We start from the raw sequence: 14,351 nt of genomic DNA on the forward strand, positions 1-14,351 counted from the left end.
TCCTCCTTGTCTTATCTAGTGAAGTAAATATATATATACTACAACTATGATACACCAAAAATTTAATTTCCTTTATTTTCAATAAAAGCATTTTTCTGCTTTTGCACCTCCGTTCCAACTGATATTAAAAAAAAAAACTTTTAAGAGCTAGTAAATTAATACAATCCAGTTTAAATAAAAATCTTTCATGGAAATACTAAGATAATTTATCATTCATAGTCCAAAATCAACCTGGATGAAGGGAGAAGTTATACCATCATAGATGGAGCATAGGTGTGTTTGATCCTGGAACTGCCCTCCTTTGCTGCTCCATTTCACCTAACATTTGGGCATTGATTTCTATCCCTGTAATATCCACTGGAGTGTCTACAGCTGGTATAAATCATCAACCTTGATCTTGGCATGGGCAATGCCAGATAATTGCTCCCAAGGCACTCAGCCACCTTCCCTGTTGACTAGGTCTTCATCTTACATCTAGTTGGCACTGCAGATCCCCTGAAGTCAGGCAGTTATTCCAATTAAATCATTTAATCCTATGTCCTCTTTGAAAATGGCTTATAGTATAATTCTACTTTCAGACTTTATAGCATTTTACTTTTCATTTATAAAGAGAAGCTGTACAAATCCCTTTCTCTTTCACCAAATCTTAGTTTTCAAGGCTGTGATGTCACTACAAACTCAACAAAATTGGCTTTAAATCTCAGAGCTAAACAAAGATTTATTTGGGTGTCATGTTCTCAACACATTGCGTGGAGAGGATTCAATATCCAGTTATTTAAGGGGAATCAAACATAAATCATTTTAATAATTTTAAAATATTGCCCTAATATATCCATCTCATACCGTAACTCTTACATATAACAAATACAGCTAATACTTTTGAGCATTTATTTTATGCCTGACACTGCTTTTTAAGTGCTTTGTAAGTAACAATTTAATTAAACTTCCCAACTACCTTATGATTACTATTATTCCTGTTTTGTAGATAAGGGAACTAAAGCAAAGGTAAATTAGCTGCCCAAGGTTACACAGATAATGTTCACAGCCAATCTGATTCCAGAGCATGTGATACGACACTGCTTTTCACTAATATATGTTCCATAAACATAAATATTAACTATAAACTGATATCTAAATTTAAACATCCAGCCTTGAAATTTCCTGTAAACTTCAGACTCAAATATTAAGAAGTCACTTAATATTCACTTGGATCCCTAACAGTAATCTCAAAAATAGTATATCCCAAACCAAATACAGTCGTCATTCAGTATCTACCCGGGATTGGTTCCAGGACCCCTACAGATACCAAAATTCACAGATGCTCAAGTCTTTTATATAAAATGATGTAGTATTTGCATATAACCTATGTATATCTTCCCAAATACTTTAAATCATCTTTAGATTACTTATAATACCTAATATAATGTAAATACTGTGTAAATAGTTGCCAGCACATGACAAATTCACGTTTTGCTTTTTGGAACTTTCTGGAAAGTTTTTCAAATATTTTTTGATCTGCAGTTGGTTGAATCCACAGATGTGGAACCTACAGATATAGAAATCGACTATACCTGGTTTCTATGCACCCCCTCCTGCTTGCACCTGTTCCTGCTATTGTTATTCTCATTCCAATAAACAGCCTCGTCATTTTTCCAATTGTTCACACCAAAGCAATAGGATTACTCTTGACTTTCCTCTTTTTTTCATACTCCATGTCCAGTCTATCAAGAAGTCCTATATGCTCTATCTTTGAAATATATCCACAATCCAATCACTTCCCCATACATTCATTGTTACCACCTCACGCAACACACTTTCCTGGGTTATTATTGCAAAGCCTCTTACTGGAACCCTCTGTTCCCACTCTGCATCTATAGTCTATTCTTAACACAGCAACCAGAACAATCATTTAAAACATATAATTCAGATCGCCAATGATCTTTCACTTAAAACCTCCTAATAGACTTTGATATCACTGAGTGTAGAACCAAAAATCCTTATAATTGATTGTGTGACACCACATGGCCTGGCCCCACTGCTCTCCCTCTCACCTCATTTTCTACCATTCTCCTCCTCATTCACTCAGCACCTCATTCATCACATGTTTCCTCATTCACCGCCAGACCCCTTGGCTTCCTTGTTCAAATGCACTAAGCATGTTTCTGTTTCTGAGTCACTGTACTTGTTTTTCCCTGGGCCTGACAGGCTTTTTCCAAATATCTGCTATCTTCCTTATTTCTTTCAGGTATTTACTCTTGAATAATGTCACTTTATCCAAGAGGCTTTCCCAATCACCCTATTTAGCATTGCAATTCACCCCACCCCTTCCCATGCCTCAGTGCTTTCTAGCCTCCTTTGCCTGCCTTTTTTGTCATCCTACTTATTACCATCTGACATACCATATCTGTTCATTGTGGGCCTCTTCAGAATGTAACCAGGAAATGTATCTGTCTTGAACATAGCCACATGTAAGAGCCTAAAATGTACCTTGTGCATGACAGGTATTCAAAACATGTTTCTTAAATAAATTAATGATGCACACACTCATAAGACTACTAAAAATTCACAAATGTGTTTTATATTCCTTTGTCTTTACATGCTCTATTCTCTTTGTCAGCACTACCCTTTCCCACTTCTTTCGCTTAGCAAACTCCTGCTCATACTTCAAAACTCGCTTTCAGAATTGCCTTCTCCAAGGAATTATTTTGTCCATACCTAGAGAATACTCCTCCATGAGACTTATCATCTGCCACTGTTTTTGTTGATTCACATAAGGGTCTTTCCAGTAGACTACAATTTCCTTAAAGGCAGAGATCCTCTTTTAAACAGCTTTTTAACCTCAATAATGAAAGTACAAGAGACCTAGTAGATACTCAATCTGTATTTCTTGAATGAATGTATATGATCCCAAGAGTTAGAGCTAGAATGTAAACCTCTCAATAGCTCTTGCTCTAAGCACTATTGAGGCATTCTGAGAAAGAAAGAATCACTTATGGAAATCCATAGCCAAAGAACTCAGCTAGAGAAGCAACCAAACCACAGCACTGCTTACTCTATGACTCTGAAAATTCCCTGATCCATTCAAATTCTGGGTTCATTTCTGTACCTTTGGAAGTCTGCTCCAGGTTTAATCCACTTTCTGTCTGTATGGTTTGGTTTTTCCAAATAACAATGCATTCATGTTCACATGAGAATTATTTTTCAGGAATAACTGACTTGACTTCTTCCCTTCTGTCTTATGCAAAAAAACTACAGGAATTTCTAGTTTCCCTGACTGCATGCCTGTCTTGGCGTGTGAGGGATAACATTAGATATAACAATATCTATAGATTTAAAATACGATGGGTTTTCCCACAGTCATCCATATTACCTAGGTAGAATAGTTTTTCAAAGACCTAGCTGTTTTCTTATGGAGAGTCAAGAATAAATCAAACCCATCAGAAACCTACAGCTGTTGTATTGGGATTATACAGTCCTTGTTTATGGGACACAACACAAGTATAGCACATACTAGGAACACAATAAATAACTCTTCACAGCCACACTACTTGGGTTAACTCTATCTATACTTATACTTTCCTAGTTGGCCAGGAGAAGATGATATCACATTTAGCAAGAGACTTCTCTTATCATAGGATAATTTCATAGAGAAATTCAAAGTTATGCCACTATTTTCTTAACAAAATTACTAACAATGTAATGTGTATAATATGTAAGAATTTAATATTCTAAGGAATATCAGCCATCCAAAGACTCAGATTCAAATCATGTTCTACCAATTATTATCTGTGTGATTGTCAGCATTTGCCTTTTATTTCTTTATCTATAAAATTTAAAAGTTGGAATAAATGACCTCTAAGACTTTCCACTTTCAAAGGATCTGCAGTGGGAATGAAAAATAATAGCCTTAGCCAATTACTGTGGATTATAAATTGAGAATATATAGTATCATTGTGCTGTATTCTTTCAGCTAAAATTAAAGTAATTTGGCATCTTTGTGGCTCCAATTTTTACCTCTCTTTTTTGTTAACTAAATTTGTCAATTAAATTATTTTTACTATGGATTTATTTTTATCAATTAATTGGAAGAATCAAGTGTTCAATGGAATATTTTATGTCTAGCAACATAACAAATGTTTAATTATATATGAGATGTTAAGATCATACACACATATCAAACACATATTTTTAAGAACTCAAGCAGTATCAAGTGATACCCAGAAACCTTAAATAAACAAATAAAATAACAGAAAATCACCTTTATAAAAATGTAGATCCTTTTGGAGAATATTAGTCTAAAAAAAGATTAGGCCAGAACAACAAATCAAGTGCTTCTTTGGAAGAACACTTTAAGAGGGACAAAAAGGAAAATGTAATAAACCTTCAAGCTGCCGTAGGTCACAGCATGTGGCTTATAACCTAATCTAAGAAAAGGATTTGACAGATTCTACAGGTTAGTCATGATGGAAATAATTTTCATGATTTAGCTGACAGGTCCTTTAACATTTTCATTGTAGATAAAGTGAAATGGAGAGATATATTACACTGCCTGGCATGCTCTCAGTCTGATTTTATTCTATAGCTTTGGTTTCTTCTCTGGTTTTCTCCCTTCTTATTTGATTTTGTTCCCATTGGAACTGAACAATAAATCACCTGGTTTGCTTCCCAAAAGGCCAGGACAGGATTGAAGTAAGATAGAGCACAATATTCATATTAATTTCCCTGGATCTGCGACTGAGAAGGCATTTGATGCTACAGAGTACTCTACCTTTATGCAAGATTTAATCACTTTCTATGATTTTGTAATGAGAGTCACACCAGACAGTTCATGGAGTCATCTCTGTCACCAGCTGTGACCTTACGCAGTATAATTAACCTCGCTGAGCTTTATTTTCCTAATGTGAGAGATGGGGCTAAAAATTGTACTTTATTCTTCACAAATGTATTGAAACTTAAATGAGATCATGTCTACAGAGTACTTAATAAACTCCCTTGTATTTATTCTTTCAACAAATATTTACTGAGTTCCTACTATGATCCAGGACCTAAACTATAGTAATTTCTCAATTAACACAAACCATTACTATGTTTATTACCAGCAGCAGCATTAGCCCATCAATGTTAATAGAGAAACATTCTAAATACTTATTCATAATGTAATTTCAGGAGTCCTTTTGTTGGTGAGAGAGGAGTGGAAAGTAAAAAGTTGCTTTCAGCTTAATTAAAAGGGCATGACTAGAGGAAAGAGCTATGTTGGTGCTTTTTCTAGATCTCTTTGTTAAAATTACCTGGATTGCTGATTTTGAAAGCAGAAACAGAGATTTGCTCTTCCCTAATTAATATTTATTCATTTAATAGATTTTTAAAAGGTATATCAGGCTATTAGAGACAGGTTGTCTTAAAATAGGAAATTTTAAATCTAGTAACAGAGATAACACAGGTGAATACAAATCAAAGTGTAGGATAAATGCCACACTGATGGTACAAGGTGTTAAAGAAGAAAACCATATAACAGTGTATACTAAAATTAAGCCTTATAATATAGTCTCTGACTCCAATCTAAATTTGAAGCCTAATACTGAATCCCCTCCCCTCTCACACAATATGCCATCGTAAATCAAATCAGTTCTTCCAAATGGAATTCCCAAAGAGCAAATAGTGAGCCTCAAAACTGCCATTCTTAGAAGCTGCTGGTGTTCAGACATTTTATGACTTTCCTTTTTTAACTGATTGTAAAGCCTCCATTTTAGTGAATGTCTTTGGTTCTGCTCCTCTTTCTTTGTAACAAAAGGATAGTTATTTTGAGTCAATCCCTTGACACCGAGTGAAAAGAGAACAATCTTGTAAAGGAGAATTAGACACATTTAGAAGCTAAATATGGCACTCCTGTTAAGCAGTCTTGGAAAATTTCAAGGCAAAGGGATTCATAAGGAAATTGCAATTGGGAAGAGAATAACAAGCATCTGAAAAGCCAGAGAATAGAATGAAAGGAATAGTCACGTTCAAGTATAGAATCAGATAATTGAGGCAAAGTGCGTGAAGTGCTTTGAGTTCTTTAGAAGAAAGTTACCATAACATATATAATTATTATCATCTAACATTGAACCTTCCCAGTACAATCAGCAGCTGAGAAAAAGTACAAGAAAAGATCATAATTCATTTAAACTTCAGGGCATACAATTATTTACAAAAAGTATTCAAAATACTCTAGGTAACTGAGAAATGGGTAGTTACACAAGTTTCTCTCCTCACTCACAAGAAAGCTGAGACCACAGGTCTAAGGTGTGAGGAGGCCACCTTAGAGCAATTTGATTTGCCTATACTCAAAGTCATGATCTCCACCAGATGTATAGGTACCACATTAGTGGAAAGGTAACTGTACATCTCAAATCTTGAGTAGCTAGGCAATGTAAATTAAATTATGTACAAATAGATTATAAGACATTTTCTCCATAAAATATTTCTAACTAATAACACTAGAATGTAAAGCTCTATGAAGTATTTCTATAAATAAATCCATGCTAGCTATGTCAGAATCTAAACTATTCCTAAAGACATAATCCCACTTCTTGTTCAAACTCTTGGGACTAACTCCCAGGCCACTTTATTTTCTCCCTCTATAGTCATTCTCAGTATCTTTCTCTGGAAGTTCTCTTATAATCTCATAACTTAAATTACTAACCATCTTCTGGTAGTTTATCTCCAGCTGAGGTGCCACTTCTAAACAAAACTCACCCATATATATTCCACTGCCTATTCCACTTATTCCCTGTGATGTCTTGCAGGCTCTTCATGCCCAATATACCCCAAGCTGAGTTCTTGAGCTTGACTGTCAAGCCTGTCCGTCCTCCAGTCTTCATCATTTTATAAATAAGTGCCACTGTGCCCTTACCTTCTCAGCACAGTCTTTGCAGTTATCTTTGACTTCCTTTTGACAAAACCATCCTACCCCTTGCCCTATCTAATTAATCACCAACTCCATGTATTCTACCCTCTAAACGTTTCTAATGTGTCTATGACTGTAATGATAATAAGAGCAAATTACTTACATAGCATTTACTCCATGACAAGCCCTGTCCTACATACTTTTATAAATGTTAACTCATTTAATTCTGTCAGTAACCCAGTAAGTATTCTTATTGTTACTATTTATGTTTTAATTCCAGAAGCGGACATTAAGGCAGAAAAAAAAAAAGTTAAATAATTTGCCCAAAGTAGCCTAACTGGTCTGGCAAAAATAGGATTTGAAACAGAATAATTTGGCTCTAGGTTTCATGCTCTTAACCACTATTAGTCTTATGCTAGCCAGAGCCAATATCAGAACACAAAACTCCCAAGAGCTAACAGAGGTCTTCAAAACATCTGTGGAAGCCACTGGTGTTCAGATATTGTGAAGTTTTAATTTTGGTGAATTTCTTATCTGGATTACTCACTAGTGGCCTAACTTGTCTCTCCTCTTCTCATCTATTTTTTTTAATGCCCGTCTCATATCCATTCTCCATTATAACCAGAGTAAACTTTTCAAAATTAAAATCTAGTGGGAAAAAATCCAGTAAAAAAAAAAATTTAATGTCTTCCAATTGCTCTTAAAATTATGGTAAAAATTCTTAGTCTAACCTATATGATTCAGCCCCAGTCAACCTCTTCATCAGGCTTATTGTCTGACACTCTCCTCCTGCCTATCTGCATTATAATTTTATATCAGTTTCTTAAGTGCAACATTTTCTTCCTAGCTCGACATATGAAGCATGTTACGCAAATCTCAGCTTAGCTAAATTCCACTCATCCTTAGGTCATCATTTAAATTCCTAAGGAAAGCTACACCTGATATCCCAGATATATGATCTGATGGAACCATGTGGCATTCATATCAATGTGAACTAATTAAATATTCATTTAACATTAATCTTCCACACTAAACTGTATGTTTCACTGGAGTTAAGAACTCCATGTCTATTGTGCTTTCTTAGGAATCGCTAGTGCCAAGCACACTGTCTGACAATTACGAAGTACTTCATAGGCATAATTTTAATGATTAAATGAATGAAATAATTTTATTTTTGTGTTGATTAGAAATGTGAGCTATGTTCACACAGAAAATATAAAAACATTAAAACGATAAAATTTACCCCCTCTAAAAACATTAACAAAAGAGATAATAGCTCTAAACATATATGTATGTATTTTGGGGGTCATTATTTTACACAAACACACAGACACATACAATTCTGCATTTTATGGTTTTTGCACCCCTTATAGTTATAGGTTAATATAATTAATTCCAATGGCTATATTCTACTTTAGTTCCTCTTTTCTTTGAAGTCAGAAAATACCTATCACCATGTTCAAGTTACAATCAGCAGATAATTACTGAAGTCTCAATTTGTATAAAGCGCTATACTAGAAATAAAAGTTCCAAAATATATAAGTGAAATGAACCTTGTACCAAGACATCAATTGGAATAGATTGTTTAACACATAATTTGATGGAATAGAATATTCAAAATTGTGATTGATCTGAAAATCAATACAAATGATCATTATCAACCCATGACAAGGCTTCTGTTCTGTAAGACCTCACAGTGTAATTGGCAAGATGAAATGCACATACAGAAAGATAACTAAATATATAGCATATGTAAGTACCAAAATTAGTAATTTGAACTACAGGAATCCAGATGCTTGAAATATTGGCATAGGAATAATCATGGTAGGCTTTATTGAGGGAGAGGAAGAGATTCTTAGAATGATGACTTAGGTTTAGATGTTCTACATGTTTTATTAATTCCCCTTTCAATAGTCTTTTATTTTGAACAATTATATAATTACTCAAAGAGTTTCTTTTAGACTTTTTTTTTGAAGTATAGTAACCTATAAGGCAGAAGAATATGAAAACGAATATATGTATGTATATGTATCAAAGAGTTTCTTTACCAACTCTATTTTGCATTAGTTTCCTTCATACTGGCATTTCCTAAGCTGAGATAACAAGGAATATTAGCTGCATGTGATATTTCATATATTAATACACATACACACACAAACAGGGTCTGAGGTACAAATTTGTTTGGGTCAAACGTATTGCAAACTATTTCTGCTTCTTGGACAACCATAAAGTTGATTAGCCAATTCAAAGCCCCAAAAAGTCTCAAAGTCTCAGAACAAATTGAAGAAAATTGTTCAGTTTTATTTAACCTGGTAAATCCCACATTTTTTATACTTTTTTTCCCATTGAAGTATAGTGGATTTACAATGTTGTGTTAATTTCAGGTGTACAGCAAAGTGATTCAGTTATACATATATTTATGTACATATTCTTTTTCAGATTATTTTCCATTATAGGTTATTTCAAGGTATTGAATATAGTTCCGTGTGCTCCACAGTAGGTTCTTGTTGCTTATTTTGTATATAGTAATGGGTATATGTTAACCCCAAACTCCTAATTTATCTCTCCCAACCCCCTACCAGTTTGATAACCACAGTTCGTTTTCTATGTCTGTGAGTCTATTTCTGGTTTATAAATAAGTTCGTTTGTATGGCATTTTTTAGATTTCACAGATAAGTGATATCATATGATATTTGTCTTTCTCTGTCTGACTTCACTTCATATTATAATCTTTAGGTCTAAACTTTAATATCTATCTAATAATATCCATGGAAAAGTACGTCAGGGAACACATTATGGGAAATGATGTAAGAGATGATTAAACAGTTGGCATATATATATTTCATATGTTGACTCTCAGAAATATAACTGAAGACTCTTTCACAACAAGTATATACTTTCAGTCTACCTATATTTTATCAGTTCAATAATATGACTCTCTTTTTAGAGAATAAACTTAGCAATCCATGTTGTCATACTCCACCTTTTTGTTTCCACTGACCTCAATCATGTTTTTTAGCCACTCCAAAATTTCAATATAAATCTTTCATGATTCAACCTATCCCATCCAGCTTAGTTTATCACAGAGGTATCTTATTATTCCATACAAAATGTCACCTGAATTTTACCTTCCTCATGTGTCTTTTCCAATGTATCTAATTAGAAGAATTTACCTTTTTTTTTTTTTAGTGCTACAGAACATTCTCACAAAACAAAAGGAAAGAAAATTTGGAGTGCAAAATAATTGTCTTACTCCATTTCCCTGGTAACTTGGTGTCACAAACTAAATAGTTTCAGATTTGAGACATTAGGTTAACACAGTGACATAGAATGAAGAGGAAAAATAAGAGGCCATAAATGGGAAGAGAGAGAGAAAACTCCTATCTACAATGAGGTTAATATGGTCTTTAAAAGGGAGAATGACAATAGGAAATAGAAAAACAGACAAATATATCTACAACTCTAAATACCAACTCCATTTTCTGTTTCATGAATTTCATCTCACTGTTCAAAGGCCAATTCAAATACAACTTTGCTGAATTTACCACCATGACAACATCCTCAAGAATTCTCTCTCCCTCAATTGTCTCCAAAAGCATTTTATGCACCTTGTACCTACTTTTTTTAAATTAGAGTATGTTTCAGGTTACACTACACATGGTGAGATGCTCACTTGCCTGACCCCACTACTGGACTTGTCAGCTTCTTCTCCCCTAGTGCCCCAGGGCAGTGTAGCAGAGTGCAAAGCTCGTGGGCTTTGGAGGAGAACTAAGGTTAAATTATAGCTCTGTGACTCACTAGATGCAAGAGCTTCTCTCAGTAACCTCAACTTTACAGTGGAGGTTACAGTATCCCTTAGGATTAAGGGGGGATTTTAATAAGACAGCTTGTATACAGTTCCTGATATACGCAGACATTCTATAAATGGTAGGTATTATTAGCTTTTTCATTGTAGATATAGTATCAGTTTTATCAAGGACAGAAGAAAAAAATAAGGAAGGGAGGGAGGAAGGGAAGAAGAGAGGAAGAGAGGGGAGGAGAGGGTGGAGAAAGGGAGGGGAGGGAAGGAAGGAAGGAAGGAATATATGGTCCAAATTCCAGTCACTCAGTGTTCAGTGCAAGGCTCCATTCTTTGATGAGGCTGAGCTAGGACAGGAGACAGGGTACTAGATAGGAAAAGGGTCCTAGATATAAGCCTTATCCTGTACCCTAAGTCCAAAGCCATACTGGTGTAAGTGGGAAAAACAGAAGTACTGAAAATTAGGAATCAATGTCCAATGTTTGTTGGTGATGAAAGATCTGAGAAGAGTAACATAGACTGGCTTCCAGACTCTGAGTATATGAATTAATTCCAAGGTGGTGGGAGTGTGGTAAAGCTATAATCATGTCTATCCGGATTGGCTTGGAAACCAGGGTCTTTTCGAGCCTCTATCTGGGAGCAGTCTGGCGGATAAAGTTGCAAAATGAATCTGAGGGACTCAGACATGGGAGGCAGGGACAAGATAAAGAATGAAAGCTAAGAAATCTGTGCCAGAATCAGCATTATTAAGTCTAAGAATTCCTAGGATGGAATCAGAGTATAGAAAAGAGTTCCATTTTTTAAATTCATTTTGGAAAATAAACACTTTCAAATGCTTTTGATCACTTCTGAATCCTCAGGGAGTGAATCCAAACCAGCGTATAGATTGGGAGCCCATTTAAAAATCAAAGGGCTTTCTATGTTCATCATGAAATCAAACTAGAATCCAACAAGGTTTCCATAAATGCCCCCAAACTTTCCCAAATCAATCTAGAATTAAATCAACAGACACTTTCATATACTAATACCAAGTAACAAGGAGCACTAAATTTCTCTGTGGCCCTAACAAGTGCTGAGGGGCCTGGCACAGCATCAGGACAAGTTTTTGCTGCTTCTTCCAAGAGGAATTCAATGATAACACTGAACATTACAGGTGGGAAAGAAGTGTTTGGAAGGGAAATGACAGCAAACAGCTGAAGGGGAAGTACTGATGAAACGGTTGAATAGAGAAGCGATGAAGAAAGGCAGTGAAGCAAGATCAAATTGTAAATCCTCATAAATTTTCAATGGCAATTGGTATAAAATATTTTAGTATCTTTGAAGTAGAATACTTAATTTGAGGTCATGAAATGAAATTAACTAGCTCCCTCAAACTGAAACTGAGTATGTGATCAACTGTTCATTCGCCCTGTAGCTAGATGAAGGCAAATGAAAACACGAAGACATGATTAACCCAAACTGAATTGGGAGGGGGGAAAAGACACTTGCTCATTTTAATTTGAGCTTGTGGTTTAGCCACTGCATGGGGACCTTTGCACTACTGTTCTTTTTTATAGGAACTTCTAGAGAACAACTCTCACAGCTGTGTTGATGCCTTTTTTCTAAAGGGAAATGTCAGAAGACCATCTCTTTAGAGCTATTTTAATTATGCTCTGCTTGAAAGTATCGTACATGTGTGAATCTTGTGATCACAATCTTAATTAGGACCATATTTAGATTCAACTCAAACTGGACTGGATAATCATTTCCATTACCCCATATTAGATATGAGGAATCAAGTTTGTGCCGATTGTACCGGGAGTGTTTTACAAACACAGGATTTTATTAGCATTTTGTCCTTTCTACCTCTTCCTGTTTTTTGCCCTTTTCTGAAATCTGATATACTGTGTGTTCAGGAAGCAACAAGAGTATAGGCACCAACAATTTTGGCGGGGAGGTGGGCAGAGGAAATAGAGACCACATTCTTAAAACACATTTCTAGCTGGACTGTTCTCTAATGAAAGCTACATTCTCTTTCATGTGGCAGTTGCCACCAAGGAGATGCACTGTTTTCACAAGTCCTATCTGGCCCAGCATTCTGTTGAAATAAGGGTCATAGCTTTTCTTGAAATACTGATGTACTTTACATAAGGAAATTTGACATGGCTAGAAAAGAAATAATTGCTTCTGTCTTAAGAAGATGTAAAGGATTATGCTGCTTGTGATAATCTACTCCAGAAAATATTTCTCTAGCTTAAAAATCACATAAAACTTGTAAGTGGCCGCCAGCTGTGAGGGCTTTTTTGGTGTAATAATATGTTGTTTCCCTTAAAAGGTAATGAAAAATGAGTTTATAGGGGTTCATTTTTCTTGCTAGAGAAGACTGATACAAAAGAGAGGTCCAGTAATGCCCCTCTGTGGCAAAAGCATGGCATAGCAAGCTTCCTTTCACAGTGTGAGGAAGCAAAGCCATTTCAAGTTCACCTGGCTTCTCCATATGTGAATTAAGTATTTTGAAATTGAACAACTAAAATAGAAACAATTTGCATTAATCCCAGGAACATAAATGATTAATAAGAGTATAACAGGTTGAAATAAATCCAACCACTGCAAAAAGCTTCTATATACTCAGAAAATGCTAATGGTGGCAGAATTTTAAAAGCATTTCCTTTTACTGTAAGAACGGCTAACTCATTACTTAGAGAAACCAATGTTCTTAACTATGAAAAAAATCTTTAAAGGGTTATTGATGATGCGTAAACTGAGAAATAGTAAATATATCCCTTCTTTGTTCAATTCTTAGAAACTTAAACACACTAAATATGTTACTAGAAAGAAACAGTAAAGCAGGATGGTAGTGCCTTGGAAACATTCATGGTGTAGTCTCATAAAGTCAGCTTTATTAGTGAATATACAGATAAAACCCCAAACATCCCATTAACTAAGATGGAGAATATTAATGGGTTAATCATTCTGGCTGCTCATTTTGTCCTTTTAAATGGTATCCTTTGAAGAAGGTAGGAATGATGAAGGAAGGAAGGAAAGGGAGGGAGGGGAAGGAGGGTGGAAAGAAAGAAATACAGGCTGGTGGTATGAAGATCCCAATCTCTGTGGCTTATTTCAAAATATAAAATGGGGCCCTGCATAAAGTGGGCACTTAACAAAGTTCTCTATTATTCAATCCACACTTGGTTTCAAAGAAAATGAAACAACAGCAGCAAAAAAAATGTAGTCCCTCAATGGGCAGCAACATGTCCAGCTAAAACTCTGGGATTTGATTACTAAAAAGAGTAAGGGACAACAGATTTTGGAAGACAAGTAGCCCCATCATAGAGAAAACTCTGTTGAGGTGCACTATCCTCCAACAAAACATCCGCTACTCTCCAGTTTAAACTACACGACCCTTCTCTCTGCTCTCTTATAATCAGTAAAGTCATTGTCATTAACTCCGAACATTATAAAGCTGCTCCTCTGTTTAACAAATGTTCTGGTTACAAGGACTCAATAATGTGAGAAAAGAGACACAACACAAGAAAAGAGTGTCAACTTGAGTCATTATCTGTATTTCACGAGTGATTGTGTTCTCTCAACTTAGATGTGGCCTCCTTTCAGTAGTTTCCTGGTCTGTGGCATGTACATTGCATTTGAAGTATTGTTCTGTTATATATCTATTTATAATGAAAAATA

The 14,351-nt window shown here is 35.2% G+C and overlaps 1 long non-coding RNA gene across 2 annotated transcripts in view; it reads right to left on the minus strand.

Moving 5' to 3' along the window:
* The window catches only part of LOC140695828 (uncharacterized), a 226,892-nt gene that overhangs the window by 113,247 nt on the left and 99,294 nt on the right, over positions 1-14,351 (minus strand). The gene's annotated exons all lie outside the window — the stretch shown is intronic.

Source organism: Vicugna pacos, chromosome 4 (assembly GCF_048564905.1).
Source record: "Vicugna pacos chromosome 4, VicPac4, whole genome shotgun sequence".
Classification (NCBI taxonomy): domain Eukaryota; kingdom Metazoa; phylum Chordata; class Mammalia; order Artiodactyla; family Camelidae; genus Vicugna; species Vicugna pacos.